This window comes from Aquarana catesbeiana, linkage group LG08 (genome assembly GCF_042186555.1).
Source record: "Aquarana catesbeiana isolate 2022-GZ linkage group LG08, ASM4218655v1, whole genome shotgun sequence".
NCBI classification, from domain to species: Eukaryota; Metazoa; Chordata; class Amphibia; order Anura; family Ranidae; genus Aquarana; species Aquarana catesbeiana.
The window spans coordinates 160,776,684-160,793,927 of record NC_133331.1 but is presented as its reverse complement, the minus strand read 5'-3'; the positions used below and the strand labels follow the sequence as shown (position 1 = coordinate 160,793,927).

General features: G+C 41.6%; 1 protein-coding gene across 30 annotated transcripts in view; it reads right to left on the bottom strand.

Annotated features, from left to right (window-relative positions):
• The window catches only part of CAMK2G (calcium/calmodulin dependent protein kinase II gamma), a 409,422-nt gene that overhangs the window by 125,355 nt on the left and 266,823 nt on the right, over positions 1–17,244 (bottom strand). The window lies entirely within an intron of this gene.

The following is a 17,244-nucleotide window of genomic DNA, read 5'->3' as shown; positions in this document are numbered from 1 at the left end:
TAAAAATCACCCGAATGCCTAAACATGCTGTGCAAGAGGCCCAACAGGTGGCATTCACCTGATACAAACTGCAAGACAACATTTTTTTTTTAAATATTGTTCACACAATAAAAATAAAAAGGAAAAAAACAAACATAATAATGTGCATATAAGAATATGAATCAAGATTAAAGACAATGAGTCCTACACTTAAAATACTACTGTTACTTAATAAACAATTACTGTTCCTTGACATGAACTGAATCTTCCTTTTAAGCTTGTTTAACATCTGCAAAAGATTTTTGCTATAAAAAAAGTCTATGTTTCCCAGGAGAGCCTTGTAGTATAAAAGCCCGGCATGAGGTCCCCAAATACCACCCAAAAGGCTTAGTGAGGGAGCCAAGCTTAACATGCAACATCTTGCCCAAAAATGGACAAAGTCTTCAAGTGTCTCGGGGCCTGGCACACATAGCAACTTAGATTTGGGAATGTTCCCTAAGTGGATCTCGGTTCCATTATTTTGCTAGTTTCCCGTCAGTTAAGCACAGCCTATTAGTGGATACCATATCAATCATGCTTTGTAGCAGAAACAAAAACTTCTCTGTTCCGAGTTTCTCTATGCCTTCGGGACTGGATCGAACAGGAAATGAAAAAAAAAACAAAACTTTTTTTTGTAGGTCACACATTTCTCTTAAAAGAGAATACGGTAATAAACTCAACACATTTCAAAGTAAGGCAAACGTTCTATTTTCTTGTTGATCCTCCTGACATGAGGACAAGTGTCTCCAGATTGCTGTGTGATTATTATTTTGCTGTGGAAACTCATTACTTAACCTCTCTAAACACCAAATAAAGGTATCCCTGCGTCTGACAACCATGACAAAATTCAATGGATAGTCTGTTCCCAGCCATGCAGCCACAACCAGTTTTTTATTAGTCTTTACAGATCCAGCAATGCCCCAAGTGTCAGCATTTCACATGCTTAGTACAACTGTGCCAATAACTATACAGAAATGAAAATGGTTATGGGAACGGAACTTGAGTTCAAAGATAAAAATCAATTAATAAAGTCATGAAAAGAAAAATTACAGCTATACAATCAACCACTTGATACTAAAGCTGTTAGGTTAGGGCTTTTCCATGATTTGCAGAACCAAACCACACATGTACAATATACACTATTTTACCAAAAGTATTGGGACTCCTACCTTTACACGCACATGAACTTGCATCCCAGTCAGTCCGTAGGGTTCAGTATTGAGTTGGCCCAGCCTTTTCAGCTATAACAGCTTCAACTCTTCTGGGAAGGCTGTCCACAAGGTTTAGGAATGTGTCTATAGGAATGTTTGACCATTCTTCCAGAAGCGCATTTGTGAGGTCAGGCACTGATGTGGATGAGAAGGCCTGGCTCGTAGTCTGCACTTTAATTCATCCCAAACGTGTTATATCAGGTTGAGGTCAGGACTCTGTGCAGGCCAGTCAAGTTCATCCGCCCCAAACTCGCTCATCTATGTCTTCTTTGTGTACTAGTGCACAGACATGTTGGAACAGGAGGTGGCCATCCCTAAACTGTTCTCACAAAGTTGGGAGCATGAAATTGTCCAAAATGTCTTGTTATGCTGACGCCTTAAGAGTTCCCTTCACTGGAACTACCCCAACCCCTGAAAAACAACCCCACACCATAACACCCCCCACCCCCAAATTATTTGGACCAGTGCAAAAATAAAGTCCATAAAGACATGGATGAGCGAGTTTGGGGTGGAAGAATTTGACTGGCCTGCACAGAGTCCTGACCTCAACCTGATAGAACACCTTTGGGATGAATTAGATCAGTGGTCATCAACCCTGTCCTCAGGGCCCACTAACAGGCCAGGTTATATGTATTACCTTGGGGAGATGCAGACTAGAATACTGCAATCACTGAGCAACAAATGATATCACCTGTGATGTATTTCAGTTATCTTGCAAACCTGGCCTGTTAGTGGGCCCTGAGGACAGAGTTGATGACCACTGAATTAGAGCACAGAAAGCAAGGCAGACCTTCTCTCCAACATCAATGCCTAACCTCACAAATGCGCTTCTAGAAGAATGGTCATACATTCCCATAGACACACTCCTAAACCTTGTTGACAGCCTTCCCAGCAGAGTTGAAGCTGTTATAGCTGCAAAGGGTGGGCCAACTTAATATTGAACCCTACAGACTAAGACTGGGATGCCATTAAAGTTCACATGGGTGTAAACTAAGGGCAGGCGTCCCAATTGTTTTGGTAATATAGTGTATATATAACAATACATGCTGCTCACTTCTGAATGATAAAAATGTTATTCATAGCATTACCCAACCTGTCTCTTATATCTTAAGCCTTAAAGTGAATGTAAACCCGAAAAAAAAGGTTTTTAATTAAGGCTTGCACCCTGTACAGTATAGGATTTCATGTCATCTGTGCCCAGTCTTGCCACAAAGAGTTACTCCAGCTCTGAGCAGTCCTCTTATCTTTTTTCAGTGAGATAAAAATGGACATAGAGAAATAGGAGTCGTTTCTCCCCCTTGCTGTGAGTGACAGGTGATTTACATATCTCATGCACAAGCCTGAGAGAGACATTCTGTGTATTTCAGACTTCCTTTCTTCTCCAGGTCTCATGCATACTGAAGTCATGTGGTGACTTTTCTGGGTTTTGTCTGGATGTCCGTGATCATAGCAGAAGTTCAGTGTAAGAAATACACAGGAGAAAATGCATTTGGCAAGGGGAGTGTAGAGGTGGGCGGGGAGTCTGACATCACAATTCCACCCACCGAGCTCCGGACAACAGACCCACCCACAGAATATGCAGTTTAGTTTAGAAAGGATGAGAGTGGGTTTACATCCACTTTAAATGTTGTTCATTTTTGGTTTTTTTAACCACTTACCGACCGGCTCCTGTACATATACGTTGGCACTTTGAAGAGGGATATCTCAGGTACGGCAGCAGCTGCTGCCACAACCGAGGTATCCATCTTTACAGGAGCCGGTCGTGTTTCCAATAATGGTGGTCTCTGCGGCGGATTCACCGCGAGATCAACGTTATCGGCGGCGGGAGAGGTGCCACCCCCCTCCCGCCGCTCTCCCGCGCCCACCGGAGCTGTCGGTAGCGGCGGAGGAGATCGGGGCCTGTCAGTTCCTTGGTATGGAGATATGGAGAAGAGTGAGGCTTAGATGGTGCCTACCCGTCTCCATACCATAGGACGGCGGAAGCGACGTCATAACGTCAGCTCCGCCCATATGTCTTAAAGGCATTTTTTTTTGTCATTTTTTTTTAAACAACTTTTTTTTTTTTTTTGCATTTTAGTGTAAATATGAGATCTGAGGACTTTTTGACCCCAGATCTCATATTTAAGAGGACCTGTCATACTTTTTCCTATTACAAGGGATGTTTACATTCCCTGTAATAGGAATAAAAGTGATCCAAATTTTTTTTTTTTTAAACAGTGAAAAAATAATTAAAATAAAGTAAAATAAATAAGAAAAAAAAAAATTTTAAAGCGCCTTGTCCCGACGAGCTCGCGCGCAGAAGCGAACGCATACGTGAGTAGCGCCCGCATATGAAAACGGTGGTCAAACCACACATGTGAGGTAACGCAAAACATGCAACCTGCAGAATTTTTTAAACGTCGCCTATGGAGATTTTTAAGGGTAAAAGTTTGATGCCATTCCACGAGCGTGCGCAATATTGAAGTGTGACATGTTGGGTATCAATTTACTTGGCATAACATTATATTTCACAATATAAAAAAAAAATTGGGCTAACTTTACTGTTGTCTTATTTTTTTATTCAAAAAAGTGAATTTTTTCCTAAAAAAGTGCGCTTAGAACACCGCTGCGCAAATACGGTGCGAAAAAAAGTATTGCAATGACTGCCATTTTATTCTCTAGGGTGTTAGAAAAAAAACAATATATAATGTTTGGGGGTTCTAAGTTATTTTCTAGCAAAAAAACCTGTTTTAAACATGTAAACACCTAAAATCCAAAATGAGGCTAGTCCTTAAGTGGTTAAATAAAATCAGCACAAAAGATGTTACTCACAATAAATGAAAAGTGACCCTTCTGCTGCCGGTTAAGGTTTTAGTTGAAATCTTCAGTCCTCTGGTCCTCCCTCCTCCAGAAGCGGTAATCTTTCACTGCTGCAGGGGTAAGTACAAGTCCAGAGACCTGCCATATGCACTCATCAAGAGTTCCGACTATCTGTCCTTGCAACCCACCTCCTCCATTCACAGCAGCTGTACTATAGCTTTTATAAAGATAACGCGACCTATAGAAAAAGCGGACCTTTCATTTACAGATTGTGTTTCATTCATCAAAGCTATAGTACAGCTTCTGTGAACAGAGGTGGTGAGCAGAAAGGGTGAGAACAGTCAGCACTCTTGACAAGTGCATGTTACAGGTAGCTAGGCCCATATTAACCCCCACGGCACCAAAAGATTATGGCTGCAGCAGTAAGGTGCTGGGGGGGCCGGGTCAGAGGATTTTCAATTAAATTTGCAATCAGCACCACAAGGGACAATTCTCATTAAGTAACATTACTTGTGCTGTTTAAGGAAAAAAAACACAACTTTAAACTAGAGCTCCACCCAAAAGGGGAAGCTCCGCTTGTTTGCACCCCCCTTCACTGCCACATTTGGCACTTTTTTGGGGGAGGAGTGGGTACCTAGTTTTGACAGGTACCCGCTCCCAGTTCCGGGTAAGTTTGCCACATGGCAATCTGCGACATTACCGGCTCCTCCTCCTCCTCCCCCGCCCCCCCCCCCCCCGCTGCCTTCAGGGACACACACAGGTCCCAGTAGACGGCGAGACCATTCAAAAAGCGCAGCGCGACTCCCTTATGCTCAGGAGGAAACAGGCCGTGAAGCTGCAAAGCTTCACTTCCTGTTTCCCCTAATACAGATGCCAGCACTTGCACCCAAAGCCGATTGACGAATCGGCTAGGGGTGCTGATATCGTGGGACTCCTGGACAGGTAAGTGTCTGTATATTAAAAGTCAGCAGCTACAGTATTTGTAGCTGCTGACTTAATTTATTTTATTTTTACAGACTGGAACTCCTCTTCAAGGACCCATTCACATCACTGTAGTGCAGGGGTGGTGAATAAAAATTCAAGGAGGTCCGGTACTTTCGGCCGAGGTCCACATAACAAGTCTTTGCCATGAAAGATTATACGTGTCTACTTTCCTTTTTTGGCACAAGCCAAGCTGTCTGGCGCTTTCCTTACCGTTTCCTCCACACACTCTGGTAATACTCTGTAAATGTAGATGTCCCCAATAGTGTTCCCCCTTACATCAGGTGCTCCTACCAGAGTAATTCATTACATTGGGTGTTCCCATCAGACTACACCCATTCATCAGTTGCCACAATCAGAGAATCATTTTAGATCAGGTGTCCCCATCAGAGTGCCTCCTTACATCAAGTATTCCCGTCAGAGTACCCTCTTACATCAGGTTTCTTCATCAGAAGGCCCCCTTACATCTGGTGTCTCCCATCAGTGTGCCCCCTTACATCATTTGTCCCCAGAGTGCCCTCTTACATTAGGTCCTGTCAGAGTGCCTCTTTACATCAAGTGTCTCCATTACATCAGGTGTGCCCATCAGAGTGCCCCTTTACATCAGGCGTCCCCATCACAGTGCCACCTTACATCAGGTGTTCCCATCAGCAAGCTTCTTATTTTATGTTAAGGGGCACTGATGGGTACATTTACATTAAGGGGCATGCTAATGGGCATATTTTGTTGTGTCCATCAGTGTGCCCCTCAACATAAAATGTTCCCATCAGAATGCCCCTTATTTTATGCTAAGGTTCACTCTGATGGGCAAAACAGAATGTGCCCATTAGCATGCCCCTTAACGTAAATATACCCAGAGTGCCCATTTTGTTGTGCCCATCAGAGTGAACCTTACATTAAATGTACCCATCAGGATGCCCCTTATTTTATGTTAAGGGGCACGCTGATGGGCACATTTTATGTTAAGGGGCATGCTGATGGGCACATTTTATGTTAAGGGGCACGCTGATGGGCACATTTTATGTTAAGGGGCACGCTGATGGGCACATTTTATGTTAAGGGGCACGCTGATGGGCACATTTTATGTTAAGGGGCACGCTGATGGGCACATTTTATGTTAAGGGGCACGCTGGCGGGCACATTTTATGTTAAGGGGCACACTGATGGGCACATTTTATGTTAAGGGGCACGCTGTTGGGCACATTTAATGTAAGGTTCACTCTGATGGGCACAACAAAATGTGCCCATCAGCATGCCCCTTAACATAAAATGTGTGACAGCAGCCATAAGGTGCATGGGGTCACTGATAAATGGCTGTCAGTTTTGAATGCGGATTGTTGGACAACCGAAGCATGGACAAAAATCAAACATGGTGCTATGCATTTATCAAGGTACGTGTGTTATATGGCTATTTAATGTTCTATCGAGTAATTCCAAGTTGAACTTCTGCTTTAGGCAACTTCTCTTCCTCTTTCGGCAATTTCCCTTCTTCATTTTCTTATAGCGCTGACCCAGGAAGGAGTAATGCTATACACTAAGTAGCAAAGAGATCCTATTGACTAGCAGAGATGTGCAAATCCCAAGAATGGCTGGGGAAAAAATCTAAATTCCTTTCTCAGGAAAAACAGTAAACATACATGTATTTCAACCCTGTATTTATCTGTTTGCCTGGAGCTCCACTTCAATCTTTTATGCTGCACTGTTACACCTACGCATGGGCAAGACGATGCAATACAGCTGCCTAGATAGATGTTAAAATTTGGGAAAGCTATGCAAAGAAAGAGGCGTAAAAATGTCTTACTAGAAAAAACATGACCAGTGACAGCGCAAAGTGCAATCAGGGAGGATAGCGAGACTAATTTTAGCTATGAGCATCCTCATAAAAAGGACATAAAAAAAAAATCCAAATCTAAACACATGCAAGGCATTTCACAAGCTGGCAGCCAAAGGCACATTTTGCTTTTGCTTCCAGATGGTATTTTATTGGCAAAGTCAGTATGTATGTGTGCTTAGAAATATGTTAGTGTTTTAGCATATGCCAAATCCATGCAAATATATAACTCTATGCCCAATTATTTCCTTCCTACATGTTACAGCATAGCAGATTTCACAAGTTCTACTCTATTGTATGTGTGCTGATTTTTCTGTGCCTGTTCCTCAAAGGTGTAATTAAAAAAAAAAAAAACAACTCTGTACTGAAAGAAATAGAGGATGTCATTGCTGTAAATGCTAGTTGCTTGGCTGTCTATGGATTCGATAATTTCTGAGACACCGACTTCAAACAACAATGCATATCAAAAAGGCAGCACCCCTAACCTGCAAGCTTGTTCCTAGTGAAAGCACTGAATGTAACGGATCAGTATGACGGGCAGAGAACCACAGTTTTCATACTTCCCCAATACATATTTCCTTTAACACCAAGAGTGCTAAAAAAAAAAACAGATTGCAAAAAAAAGAAAAAAAAAAGTTGCCCTATAGGATTTCATCATCCTTCTGACTACATAGGTGCTATGAACAGTGCTAAGATCAATTTTATAGGCAGAATAAACCCAGCAAAGATCCGGTGTAATTTGATCAGCTTCCAAGGTGCAAGTACAATTCAGTTCCATGGACTATAGTAAGCTACCCTTACATTGGCCATGCATTGGTAGATTTTCATATGAACATTTGTACAGAAACTTTACATCAGGATATTCGATGACACAATAAATGTAATTTGAAAGTACTTAAAAAAACTTTTGTTTTAACATTCAATTCGGGAGTGAACAGACTTTCCCAAACAAAATCCACATTCACTATTAGACTGCACTGAGATTGTACAACTGTAATCTAATACTTATGGCTATCTTAAGATCAATCTCTGAACTTATCTACAGGTTGTGACTTCTAACCTTTAAAGCGGTAGTAAACTCTGCTCATTTATTTATACGTAAAGGTAAGCCTATAATAAGGCTTAATTGTAGGTAGAGTAAATATCCCCATAAACATGCACCATTTAGGAGATATTTACTTTAGTAGCAGCTGGTGGTGTCATCTGTGCATGCGCACTGCGCTCTCAGGGGTAGACATGCCGTCCACTGAGATAGCTGTGCTGTGGCCGTGACTCCCACACGCATGCGCGGGAGTGATTTCATCGCAGCTCAGCCATTCATATGGCCGGAGCCCACAAACCCAGAAGGAAGACCAGGTGAAGATGGAAGCCTTGTCAGCTGTAACAGCGTGCTAATGGAGGCCTTTGTTTTAAGGTAAGTCTTTCATAATGTGCTAGTATGCAATGCATACCAGCACATTATGCTCTAAATTTGCAGGGTTTTTTTTTTTTGCGGTTTAAAGAGCAAGTCTACTTTTACAGAAAATAATCTGTAAACTGCACTAGCATCTCTGTAGCCTGTAAGCCTCACAATGGCGAGCTGCCACTGGTCACCGGGGCCACATGATTGTGCTGACCAATGAAAATCTATTCTGGAGGCTTCTTGTGGAACTGTGTCTCAGAATAAAGTGGCTGAGTTAACCAATAACCGTTCTCCACTGTGAGCATTATGATGCTTACAGGCTCCAGGGCTGCTAGTGTAGTGTATGGATCATCTTTAATAAAAGTAAACTTACCCTTTAATGGTTGACATGGAATGGGCTCTATTACACTTGAATAGGGGAGGCACCTAAACTTGTTGCACTAGCTAATTGACAATATAAAAAAAAAAATACAGTTTGATGTGAGGGAGCATCCTCAGGCTTCTCCTTAAAGTGGAGTTTCACCCAAAAATGGTGACCCCCGACATGCCACATTTGGCATGACATTTTGGGGGGGGGGATACCCTTTTTAGAGGCATCCAGCTCCCACTTCCTCCAGGGGCTCAGGGGAGCCGGAAGGAAGTTCACCTCTCCCCCCTCCCTGCAATCTTCTGGGACACATTCCAGGTCCCAGAAGAAGTGAAGCCACAGCCGGGGGCCCACAGTCACAATGCCGGCGCCGAGGAGAGGAGGGGGAGAGGAGCGGGGCTTCGTTCACCTGCATTGCTGGACCGTGGGACAAGCGAATATCTGATTATTAAAAGTCAGCAGCTACACTTTTTGTAATCGCTGACTTCTATAAGTGGTCCACATGTGCTGTATTATTACCTCCATGAGCTGCCAATCTCTACAATACTGCTGCAATGACAGGGCCATGACTGGGCCATTTTAGAATACAAATAAGCGACCTTTGAAAGAGCTGTAGATTCCGAAAAGCTAGCATTTAAAGCATCAGCTCCATCATGCAAAACTAGCATTTTAAGTATTTTAGATAGGCTAAGTGAGGATAGTCCCATGCCATACAGAGGTGCAATTTCCCCAATGCTTTAATACAGCTATGTAGGGTGCAGACTCTGTCAATGTTGACAGACAGTATGAGATGGTGATGCCTGTGACAGAGCTGAGTGGGGATCAACAGTTGGAAGTCACGTGGCATGCCTGTGATGCTGTCTATGCTCAATGGCAGGGCATAACTATGTAAGAAATTGTAATAGTGACTGAACCAGATACTGGTAGCAGTCTCTGAAATCAGATCTTCTAACTAGACTTTAAATTTGGAGTATTTATTGGGACCAGGTATCACAATTGAGATCTTGTGTTTATTCTAGACATGCCGAGCATTAAGGGTGTCATTAAAAATAGTAGTTTTTTTTTACTGAATATATTTCACTGTTCATACTTGTAAGCATGTGAATTTTTTTTTTTTTTCATTTTGGATTGTGGAGATTTGTCTTCACTTCCTGTACCATAGCCAAACAGGGAGTAAGAGTAAATCCCTGCAAATTAAGGGAATATCTTGGGGACCCCCAGGTCACCAGAACTAAAGTCCCCATTGGAAGAATTCCTCGCTATTACTTTTCTGGGACAACCCAAAATTTGGAATTTTCTTTCACTTTCAGGCCTAATGCACACTGGACATTTTTGGATGTTTTTACAGCAGCTGTTTTTGGCTTCAGATGTTTTTTTCTACAGTCAAACTCTACATCATGTTATCCTATATGTCCATGCACACATAGGCTGTTATCAGCAGTTTTTGGCTGTAAAAACAAAAAAAAAAAACAAAAAAAAAAACAAAAAAACAAAAACTAGTGGGTTCTGAGAGTAGTTTTTCAGCTGTTTTCAGCTGTAGAAACGCTCTAATGTAAAAAAATGCAGATAAACGATCCAAAACACGGCTCACCAGCGTTTTACGTTTTTGATCCATTGAAAAAAGCTAACAACCCCGCTGCAAAGCTACTAGCGTTTTTATAACGCTATTATAACGTCCAGTGTGCATGAGGTCTAAATGATAATGGTAAACAGGACAAATAGAGAGGATGAATCTCCCTAACGGGGGCACAGACAGAAATGAAAAATGACAGAAGGTCTAATCCATCTCCACTCTATGCAAAACTAAAAAAAAAAAAAAGTTTTGCCTTTAGTTATACTTTAAGGTTATAAATAATTGTATCTGCTAGTAGCCCTGACCCCAGATCTGAGTATGCCAACAGACAGATGTGTTTTTCTAAAAGCAATGAATTTCAAAGTAATTTTGCAAAAACTTTGGATACCTTAAAGTGATTGTAAAGTCTTTTTTTTTTTTTTCTAAAAATAACAAACATGTTATTCTTACCTGCTCTGTGAAATGGATTTGCACAGAGCAGCCCAGATCCTCCTCTTCTCGGGTCCCTCTTCGGTGCTCCTGGCCCCTCCCTCCTTCTCAGTGCCTCCACAGCAAGCAGCTTGCTACAGGGGCACCCAAGCCGAGTCACCGCTCCCTGTGTCCATTCAGACACGGAGCCCTGGCTCCACCCTGCCCCCTCTCTCTCCCGATTGGCTGACTTTAATTGACAACAGCGGACGGCCGAGGAACTCATGGACCTGGATAAGTATAGGCTCAGGTATATATTAGGGGGTGCTGGGGCGGCTGCTGCATACAGGTTTTTTATCTTAATGCATTAAGATAAAAACCTTCTGACTTTACAATCACTTTAAGACCACACTATCACTTTTGTGCAAGTGGTCAACCATTTTTCTGCTCTGTGCATTCCCAACACATTTATTTTCTTAGGAATCGCCCGATACCAGCTGACGTATACATGGCAAAAAAAAGGGGGCGTGGCCTACCGTCACTGAAGATGGACGCTTAGCTCCACAGCTCTGCAGTGAAGAGAGACACCGGAGCGAATAGAGCCCGCTACAGACACTCAATCGCCACCAGATTTGTGCCAGTGAACCATCACCCCACCGCCGACGATGTCCCGCAAGAGGATGGGAGAACACAGGCCCAAGAAGCTGACATCCTTCATGTTCCCTCCGGAGGACAGGGACTGGCAAGATGGCGGCGGCCTATCCACAGCAAACGAGGCTTATACAGATCTCCCTGATGACCCACAGGGAGAAATAGGACCCTCAGAAGAGAGAGTGTATCCTGCACCAGACACAGGTACTGATCCCCTTACCAGCAGCCCTGCCAAAGCCAGGATGCGGATGGATGCATCATACCAGAGGCCTCCCACTGCCCTAACAGAGCCCCAGGCTTTCACTCCCATGCAATCCGGCCAGGCCCTACACAGCTCTATGGCATCCTTCCCCACATCAGGCCAACCTGTAATTGACACTACTTTAAAAGACATGCTCATGTCTTTACAGACATCACTGATGACAGACTTGTCATCAATGTTCCGTAAAATCTCCACTGACATGCAGCACATGGGGAACAGAGTATCTAACATTGAAAGAGGCATGAGCGAATGCACAACCACAGTAAATGACCTAATTGATGCACACGATGAAATCAAGGAAGAGCAGGAATGGGTCCGCGCCAAGCTGGCCGATTTAGAAGACCGCTCAAGGCGGAATAATGTTAAATTACGCGGGGTCCCGGAGAACATCCCACCAGCAGACCTTCCCAAGTTCGCTAAAGATCTCATTCACACCATCCTACCAGATACATCCCCAAGAGACATCATCATAGACAGGATCCACAGAATAGCGAAACCCTCACATCTGGCAGCCTCAATACCCAGAGATATACTCATGCGTATACACTTTTATCACATAAAAGAAAAACTGATGATTGAAGCCAGATCCAAATCACCACTACCAAGACCGTTTGAGGGTATCCAGATCTTCCCAGATCTATCCAAATACACGCTACAACTCAGGAGGAACCTGAATTCTATCACTAAGGGGCTCAATAACCATAAAATCCTGTATAAATGGCGATACCCGGCAACCCTCCTCATAACCAAGAATGGATCCACCCATACAATTAATGATCTACAAAAAGGCATGCGCCTTCTGTACGAATGGGGCATCATAATAGAAGCACCCAAAAATGAAAATCCACCTCTACAGCAACGCAAATCACCACAATCACGCCGCAACCAAGGAACAAAAGATCTCCCAAACAAAACATGAACCCAAGCCCAGGTGGGCCAACAACACTGTTAACTAAGTTCTCTCTCACTGAACGCTGCGTTTGTTCGATTGTTTAGTGCAGTCATCTCAGTACGAACTGTTTTTACCCCCATAGCGGCTCAGCTGAAACCAGCCTTTTTCACGCCGCCTTACTATTTTATTTTGTTCTGTTCAAATTTTTACATAACTAAGGGGGAAGAAGGAGAAAGTGTTATACGTTTTCTTGGTGTTTTCTTAATTTCTTCTTCCCTCCCTTTCTATGCAGTACTACAGGTAACTAAAGTAAACTGAACTGCTACTCTCTACCATAGCATCGAACCCACATCACCAAAGACCACAGCCACCAACAGTTCCACGTCTGCAAGCAACATCAACCACCAATAAAAGAAAAAAAAAAAAAAAAAAAAAAAAAAAAAAAAAAAAAGAAATATAAAAGAATAATAAGGAAAAGCAACCGGACCATCTAACAGTAAGTAACTATAAAAATCTACACGCCAACATCTAGCAATGCCACTTAACATTCTATCCCTTAATGCCAAGGGCCTAAACCACCCAGCAAAACGTCACTCTCTATGGCTCACAGCAGAGAAAATGCAAAGTGACATTTTATGCATTCAAGAAACACATCTACTGCCCTCTTCCACAACACTTTGCACCAACAGCAAGTTTCCTCAAATCTATCACGCTACCTATTCTACCAAAAAAAGAGGAGTTCTAATAGCGATAAAAAAGGATGTAGAATTCCACCTACTTCAATGTATCTCTGACCCCAATGGGAGATACATAATCCTAATTTGTACCATAAACAAAACCACATACACAATACTGAATGTGTATGCCCCCAATTCTCAACAAATGAAATTTTTAAGATCTGTCCTTCACAAAGCCAACAAGGTCCGCCAGGGCCACTTACTTATATGTGGAGACTTCAATTTGGTCACAGACATTCATATGGATACAACATCGGCAGCAAAAAGAAGAGAATCCCCTTTGAAGCAATTCCTAGCAACACATGATCTGTTTGATGTTTGGAGATGTTACCATGGCTCTGAAAAAGACTATACTTATTTTTCACCACATCATAAATCATACTCGAGGATCGATATGTTCCTCACAGACAAATGGCTTTTACAAAATATAAGTGCTTCTGTAATCCACACCATAGCATGGTCGGACCACGCTCCAATCACAATTACCATAACAGACACCAATCCCCAGCGGAATACTTTCCTCTGGCGTGCCAACAACTACATAATACAACATCCACAATACTCTCAAACCATCAAAGAACATCTCACTGATTACTTCCATCTTAATGATGGTTCTGTGTCCGATCCTGCTGTGGTGTGGAGTGCACACAAGGCTGTCATCCGGGGTACCTTAATCAAACTAAGCTCTATTAATAAAAAGAAGAGGACGCAGCGTTTAGACAACATTATCTCACAAATTGCCAATATTGAAGCCTTACACAAAAATGACCCACGCCCTACCTACCTGGCCCAACTTATGAACCTGAGACAGGAATTGAGGATGCTCCTCCTCCATTCTTTCGAACACATACAACGTAAAATCAAAGCTAACTCTTACTCCACATCAAACAAAGCGGGTAAAAAATTAGCACAACGCCTCAAAGGGAAAAGATCTAAAACTAAAATCACACACCTAATCCATCCCCACACTAAGGAACCACTGACTAACCCCCAGGATATTGCCAACGCTTTCAGTACCTACTATAGCGATTTATATAATATTAAAAAAGACACCTCAACATTTCATCCCTCAGAAGAAGACATTAATACATTCTTACAGCAAATTACACTCCCTACACTTACAGAATCACAACTATCCTCTCTAAATGAACCTTTCACTGAACCTGAAATCCTAGACTCAATAAACTCACTACCTACAGGGAAAGCTCCTGGACCAGACGGTCTGTCTGGAGAATACTATAAGAAATTCGCCAATCAATTAACCCCATACTTAACACAACTTTTCAATAACGCTGCCTCCTCTTCACAGTTTAATAAAGAAACACTGAATGCTATTATTATAACACTACCAAAACCAGGTAAAGAACCATCATCCCCTCAAAACTTTCGTCCCATATCATTACTTAACATAGACATTAAAATTTACGCCAAAACCATTGCCAAACGTTTAATGAAGTTCATGCCAGATCTCATAAACAAAGACCAGTCAGGATTCATTAAGGGCAGACAAGCACCGGATGCCACAAGACGCATGATAGACTTGATACACTATGCCGAATCCAGCGGAACGCCTTCTCTGCTGCTTTCATTAGATGCAGAGAAGGCGTTCGATAGGGTTCATTGGACCTATCTCCAAAAAGTACTCCAAAAATTTGGTTTCAGAGAACACATACTCAGAGCCATCATGGCATTATACTCCAACCCATCAGCACGAGTATACACAGCAGATATGCTTTCACAACCGTTTGACATATCAAACGGCACACGCCAAGGGTGTCCTTTATCGCCAATTATATTCAACCTAATGATGGAACCCTTGGCGGAACACATTCGCTCCAACCCCCTAATTACAGGCTTAACAGTAGGCAAAATCTCTCACAAGATCAATCTATTCGCGGACGATGTGATTCTGATTCTCACAAATCCAACATCTTCACTAGCAGAAACCCAAAAAATTTTAGAATGGTTCGGACAAGTTTCTTACTACAAAGTGAACACGTCTAAATCACACATCTTAGATCTTAAAATGGACGCCACAACCAAAAATTTATTACAAAACCAATACCCCTTTACATGGTCAGATAAAAACATACCATACCTAGGGATACTTCTTACAAGATCAGTTAAACACCTCTTTTCAACCAATTTTAAACCACTACTTGACAAATTACGAATAGAATGCCAAAAAATAACAAAGATAGAACTATCATGGTCAGGGAGACTCGCAGCATTCAAAATGATCCACCTACCACAAATCCTCTACTTGTTTAGAACCCTCCCCATCCCCATACCAAAATACTTTTTTAAGTCTCTCCAAACAGTACTCAATAAATGCATTTGGAAAAATAAAAAACCTAGAAGCGCACACTCGATACTCATGAAACACAAATCAGCGGGAGGATCAGGCACCATTGATTTTAATGATTACTATCAAGCATCAATACTAGACCAACTTAAAGAGTGGTTTCACACAGAGCCTAATACATTATGGGGAAAAATAGAAAACTCAACACTTATTCGCCCAAATCTGCAATGGTGGTTAATGAGCACTCCCTTAGGTTCACAAATACCGTTAGCATTACCACCCACTATGAAAACAGCAGCCACTGCATGGAAAATCTTAGCCCAATCTAGCCAAACCTACCCTAAAAACCCTCCAATCCCTATCCCTATCGAAGCCCTACACCATCTATCACCAGACTTATTACTATCCAAATGGTCCTATCAGGGAATAAAATCCATCCAAGACCTATTCCAAAACTCAAAACCAAAACCCTTCTCTCTTCTACTACAAGAATATAATATACCCAAAACTGATCTTTTTACATATTTTAGAGTAAAACACTGCCTTGATAAAATACATATCCCACTATACACAATACACCCAAAGGCCTGGCATTTCTTAACTGATCCATCACCAACTACAAAAGGGATATCTATATTCTACAACATTCTACATCAAAAACGGAGATTCACTAAAGCTCCTCCCCACATACATTGGGAAAAGGACTTAGGGCAAATTTACACGGACCACCAATGGCAACAGGCATTACAAACAATATATAAAGCAACTAAATGCTCTGCTCTATGGGAACTAGCCCAAAAAATATCTCTCCGATGGTATATAACCCCAACAAAATTAGCCTTGTTTAATAAAAACGCCCCAAATTTATGTTGGAGATGCAACTCAGATAAAGGCGATATAATGCACATTTTCTGGCACTGCAATCGCCTCCAAAACTACTGGGAAAGTATCTTCAGAATACTAAGGGACATCACATCACAACATATTCCTCTATCACCCGATTTAGCGATTTTAAACCTAAATATAGACTCCATACCACAAACATTCAGACATGTAACAACACATATTCTAATGGCAGCAAGACTTAGCATAACTAGACTGTGGAAATCTGATAATATTCCTTCAATGGAACACACACTCGAATTAGTAAACACCCATTATAGCTATGAACTAATCATGGCTTCAAGTGCAAACCGGTTAACAAAAGAAAAAAAGCTATGGTTACCATGGGAACAATGGACAGGTGCTGAAAAATTCCTATGACAGAAAATTTCTGAGTAGAAAAAGTTCTCTTGATAAAAAACACTATTAACTACACTAGTCTTGATATAGTACCGAGTCAAAACAGTTACTCGATCATTTTCTCATCTTTATATAAAAATTCAGTATAACATAAACTTTAGTTACCCAATTCCATTAAATCTAAACCTTACCCCTAGGAGACAAAAGAGGTCCCAATGGGGGTCTCCTAGGGGGACAATAATATAATATCACATTATATTATATTATTTTCTAGAATATCCGTTTAACTAGTATTTTTCATCATACTAGAAATTCAAATATATGCTTCTTATTAGCATTGTTATTTAAGATAAATAAGCACAAATCATTCATGATATTTTTTCTTTTTTTTTTTTTTTTTATGTATTGTCATGCTTATAACACTCTGTACAACGTCTTACAATGTCCACATTGTATTAATTTTCTTTAAAACAATAAAAAATATTGGAACACTACATGGCAAAAAAAGAAAAATTTTAAAAAATTATCCCCCCCCCCCCCCCTGTTAGTCACGTATATCACCAGT